The sequence below is a fragment of the Babylonia areolata genome, chromosome 31 (genome assembly GCF_041734735.1).
Source record: "Babylonia areolata isolate BAREFJ2019XMU chromosome 31, ASM4173473v1, whole genome shotgun sequence".
In the NCBI taxonomy this organism is placed as follows: Eukaryota; Metazoa; Mollusca; class Gastropoda; order Neogastropoda; family Buccinidae; genus Babylonia; species Babylonia areolata.
This window is the reverse complement of record NC_134906.1, coordinates 13,168,661-13,174,756: the sequence shown is the minus strand read 5'-3', so window position 1 is coordinate 13,174,756 and position 6,096 is coordinate 13,168,661.

Genomic DNA, 6,096 nt, shown 5'->3' with positions numbered 1-6,096 from the left:
CATCACTCTCTTGTTTTTTTCGGGGGGGGGGTTGCCGGTTTCTTCCTCCCCCCTCCGCCCCACACCCCCACACGCCCCCAAACCCCCCTCCAAAGAAGGCGTCAGAGTTTAGTGTGTTGGAAAAAAAAAGAAAAAGAGAGAAAAGAAAAAAAAGAGAGAATAAAATGAATAGATAACTGGCAAACTTGCGCTTAAAAGCTTAAAACAGACGAGGTGTTCAGGCCTTCAGGGCTATGATTGTGAGTGTGCTGAGTTTGAGGTACCGTGTGTGATCCAGTATCAGTATCAGTATCAGTAGCTGAAGGAGGCGTCACTGCGTTCGGTCAAATCCATATACGGTACACCACATCTGCCAAGCAGATGCCTGACCAGCAGCGTAACCCAACGCGCATAGTCAGGCCTTGAGGAAAAAATAAAATAAATAAATAAAATGAATAAATAAATAAAATGAATAAATAAAAAATAACAGATAAATAAATGAAAATACTACTACTAATAATAATATTTATAAGGCGCAAAATCTTGATGAAGTCAACTCTAAGCGTACACACAAAAATGAATAAATGAATAAATAAAACAGAAAATAAAATGAATTGATAACTGGCAAACGTCTCACTTGCGCTGCACGTGTGATCCGACATGTGTTGTTTATTTCTTTATTCACACACACACACACACACACACACACACACACACATTTTCAATGAGTGTGTGAATTGGTATTTTAATGAAATAACAAAAGAAAAGTATATTTGCTTTAGTGTATGTGTTTTTTTTTTGGTTTGTTTGTTTGTTTTAGGGGGTGCAGGGGGTTTGTGTGTGTGTGTGTGTGTGTGTGTTTCTTAATATTAATGTGAATCCATTCCTTAAAAAGTCTTCCATGTTGCACCACTCCTAACCCCCCAACACCTTAAGTGAAGCGAGCAAGGTATGCCTGAATGAGCTGCGGTATGATTCATATTGTATTGCTCTGTTGTTGTTGTTTGTTTGTTTGTTGTTGTTTTTTGCTTTTTTTTTGGGGGGGGAGGGGTGTTTTTTTTGTTTTTAGTTGTTTGTTTTTTGTTGTTGTTTTTTGTTTGTTTTGTTGTTGTTGTTGTTTTACAGCACATTTATGTGTGCGAAGTGTGTGTGCGAAGTGTGTGTGCAAAGTTCGGACTGCTCTCACTGAGGAGGTGTATTACCAGAGTACTACACCCCCCCCCCCCCACCCCCCCCACCTCTTCCACTGATCTCCCACACCCCATGTTTTTCTGTCTGCAAGTATATTTAACTATCGAATGGGGCTTTCTACAAAATTGTAGTTGTCATGGCTTCTATTACATGCATTAATTGCATGCTGCATACAGAACCTCATGATGCATGCAGTTTATTGTCTCACCCAAAAGACTAGCACCACTTTGACCATCACTCAAGATCTGGTGGTGGGGGAAATAAGAATCCTGGTCAGTAAGAGGGATGCAAACCCATGGACACTCACTTCCTAGTTGGGCGCATAACCGCTAGGCCACAACTCCATCAGCTAGCACATTGATACCATGCATTCATTTTTCAATGTGCATGGAGGAAGGTGGCAGAATGGTTAAGATGCTTACCAGTCAATGCAGTGCTTGTGGTGGTCTGGGTTCAATTCCTGCTCTGTCCCTTTCTCCCCAAAAATCAAACTGAGTGTCCAGTCATTCTGATGAGAAGATAAACTGAGGTCCTGTGTGCAGCATTCACTTGACACACTGAAAAAGAACCCGTGGCAATATAACTGTTGTCCTGTGGCAAAATTCTATAGAAGAAATTCACTCTGATAGGTGCACACATATATATGCATGTACTCAAGGCCTAAGCAAGTCGGGTTATGCTGCTGATCAAGCGTCTGCTTAGCACATGTGGTGTAGCATATATGAATGTGTGCAAATGCAGTGACGCCTCCTTGAGAAACTGAAACAATGTATTTGAACAACTCAATGTACACATGAATGGAGTCCAGGCACATACAGTCCTGATGGGTGCAGTGGTCAACTGGTTAGAGCACTTGATTTTTTCCGATCTCCCAGGTCAGTATAAGTGCAGACCTGCTATGCCTGAACCCCCTTCATGTATACGCACGATGAAGATCAAATGCACACATTTAAAAGATCCTGTAATCCATGTCAGTGATCGGTGGGTTATGGCAACAAGAACATACCCAGCATGCACACAACCGAAAAAGGAGTATGGCTGCTTACATGGTGGGGTAAATAAACAAACCCCCAGTCATACACTTAAAGTTTTACATGTCTGTGTGAGTGTGTGTGTGTGTGTGTGTGTGTGTGCGCGCATGACTGAAACCTGACTGAATAACACAGGAGATGAATGATGAGCACACACTGGCTGCTGTCAGGCGGTTCTACCCAGGTAGGCAGTGTATAATGCAAATGACTCTATAAATGTTTGTAAAGCGTATAACTTGGTCTCTGACTGAGGATAGGTGCTATATAAGTGTCAGTATCATCATGTCAGTTGATCTGGAAGATCTGAATTGTTTCCACCCATAACCCACCCGGCACTGCAGAGATTTGAACTCCAAACACTCATATTAAATGCTCAGTGCTCTATCCACTCAGCTATTACACCAATCAGGAAAAGTTCTGTTGAATAATGTCTTTCTTTTTTTGTTGTAAGACTTTAAATGATTCTTATTCTGTTGAACGTTTTTAACTTTCTGCATTTCATTAAAAGGGTTAGTTTTCTTCTAAGGTTTTTACATCATCAAATAACTGGAACATTCTTAACACACACACATACACACACGCACGCATGCACACACATGCATATGTACACAAACACGTTTCTATGATGTGACCTACTGATATTTAGTTTTATTTTTTGTTGTTGTAAATTGCTGTTACATAGATATTTACAAATTGTTGATTCCATTGTTCTACTTCTAGTTTATCCTTTCTCTATATATTCCCCTTTAACCACCATCCCCCTCCCAACCTTCACCTCCCCCCCCCCCACACACACACGTCTAATATCACTCAAAGTGAAAAAATGTAAAGAAAAATAAAAGACAGAACACACACACACACACACACACACACACACACCACACACACACAAATTATTCCCCATCATCAGTTCCCTCAATCTAACAGTGATATCATAATTTGATCACTTCTTGAGAAACATATACCCAGTCCATATCATATCTTAATTTGTGTCTTGTGCATCTCTGTTGGATCAGATACCGGTGTAGCGGCTCATTCATACATCCGTTAATTTTTTTCTCCAGGGCCAAATTTTGACTAACCAAGATTAACCCCCGAGGTCTATCATAGTCTAGTCTGGAATGACTTCCAGGGGTAGATTAACTGTATCTGGTCAGAAATGACACACCTAAACCCACTAGTTGTATTTTATCCCCTTCACCCACACCTTTGTAATGATGATAATGATGATGATACCGATACTAAAATAGCGCCTTTTACTTGGCCAAAGACCAAGCTCTAAGCGCTTAACAAACAGAAGCATTTGCATAACAGGCTGCCTACCTGGGTAAAGCCAATCAACAGCTGCCATTTGGGCGCTCATCATTCGTTTCCTGTGTCATTCAGCCAGGTTTCAGTCACGCACATATATACACTCATACAGACATTTAACATGTATGACAGCTTTGTCCTTTTCCCCTTGCCATGTAGGTTATATTCCGTTTTCCGGGGTGTGCATGCTGGGTATGTTCTTGCTTCCATAACCCACCGAATGCTGACATGGATTACAGGATTTTTAACATGCTTATTTGATCTTCTGCATGCATATACACACAACGTGGGTTCAGGCACTAGCAGGTCTGCACATTATGTTGACCTGGGATATCGGAAAAATCTCCACCCTTTACCCACCAGGTGCCATTACCAAGATTCAACCCTCAGATTGAAAATCCAATGCTTTTACCACTCAGCTAGTGCGCCCGTAATGGGTTTGGGGATCATTCTTGGCCAACTTGAAATCACACCCCCACCCCCCAAAGGTAAATTATTAAAACAGAACTTGCCATGCTTGCTTCTGTTAAACTGAAATGTAATGAAGAGGGAGAGAGATCAGTAAAAGATGGCTCAGATTACGCACCCCCCCCCCCACCCATCCCCCCCACCCCCACTCCTGCCCCACTCCTTTCTTTTTTCAATAAATTGATGAACCAATGAAAAAAGGGGGTAATTTTTGAATGAGGGGGAGGGGTCGATCTTGACAAGCCACTGGGTAAAATCCAGCAAGGATATGGATTACCCTTTCACTTCATAGTAAAAAAAAACCCAAAACAATCATTAGTTTGACACTTAACAGGCAGGCGCTATCAGTCTCTCATCTCCACACTTATTTTCTATATTTTTTAAAGATACTTTTATTTCTTTCATTTTCCAATGTTTCTACAGGAATACATTTGTTCTTTTCAAACATCAACACACAATAGCTGCAATAAAATATGCCAGAATTTAATCAAAACATGCCTGTATGCAAACAGTCACCTTATCAAAAGGTAAAACAATAAATGAGGCTAGTTTGTCTTTTTTAAGAACAGTTCATCTCTTTCCTGTGATTCCCTGACATATCAAAAGAGGAGATACATTTTTAAATAAAATGAAATAAGAGTTACAATATATACACAAGGGTTCTGCTAAGATCTCCCCTCTAGGGTGCCTCAGTGCGTCCCTAGCAAGGGAGTGAACTCTGTAGCCGCACCTCCTCGCCATGTTAATGTGGATGTTCCTGCGGGGACATGGGGCGGAATGGGCATGACCTAGTCATGGCGAACGCGGCACGGGTGCGGACGATCGGCGCAATAGCAAGACTAGCTCTCGGCAACTCACTCAAGAGAGACTGGTCAGGGTAGATGGAGCTCATTAGCCTTGGCAGGCAGTCCATCTAGGAGAAGGGAAACTCTGATTTCAAACCAACGGGTGGGATACCCAGCAAACAATCCCCCCCTGTGCTCACAGGGCAGGTCTTTGGAGCTCGTTAACCTTGACAGGCAGTCCATCTAGGGGAGGGATCCCCAATCTCTCACATCCCCCTGTGCTCACAGGGCAGGACTCTTTAGACCTGAGCTAAGGGAGAAGCCCCCTGACAGAAAACTTGATCCGGCCTGCCGAAGACAGAGTGTGTCAGCTACGGCGCAGGTTTCTGGTTAAAAATTCAGGACACACACGCATCAACGATTATGGTTATGCGTCAGACCACTTTGTCGTCGTGGCGTCGTCCCTATCAACATCGTGGCGACAGGGGTGACCGTCTGACGCAGCCAAAACATCGAACGCAGAAGAAGAAGAAGAATATACACAAGGCAAAGTGAGTGAGAAATGAAAGGTGAGACAGAAGACCCCCCACCCCCACCCCCCAAAAAAGAAACAACAAACGGAAAAATCCAGACACAAAGAGAGCAATTAGAAAAAAAAACGAAAATATAAAAAAGAGAGTAAATTTCTGGCGCTTCAAGTTCCAGAAAGGTGGGGCTGCAATGTATGCTGAAAGAGCCGGCGGCATCCCCACAGTGGTATTCTGCACTATAACTGTATCAGTAATATTCTTACAAAAGTCTATGCATTTCTCACTAGACTGTTCACAGATGAAATATCAAACTGTTCGACCCTGCTTCAAAAAAAAAAAAAAAAAGAAAAAAAAAAAGAACAACAACAAAAAAAAAAGAAGATTTAAAAAATCAATATGTACACATGAATATAATTGTACTGAGACAGTTTTAACACCTCTGCTTACTCTGGAATATTTATATTTAAAAAAAAAAAATTGTATCAAAAATATTAATGTTGATTAAAAAAAAAAAAAGAAAAAAAAAAAGAAAGAACAACAACAAAAAAAAAAGAAGATTTAAAAAATCAATACGTACACATGAATATAATTGTACTGAGACAGTTTTAACACCTCTGCTTACTCTGGAATATTTATATTTAAAAAAAAATATATTGTATCAAAAATATTAATGTTGAATAAAAAAAAAAATAAAAAAAAAGTAGAAAAATGAATCATACCAGCTCACAAACCTATGTACAGCCATCATGCAAGACAAAAACAATGAAAATAAACTGTTTCATGTCTCTGTGACAGTCTTTG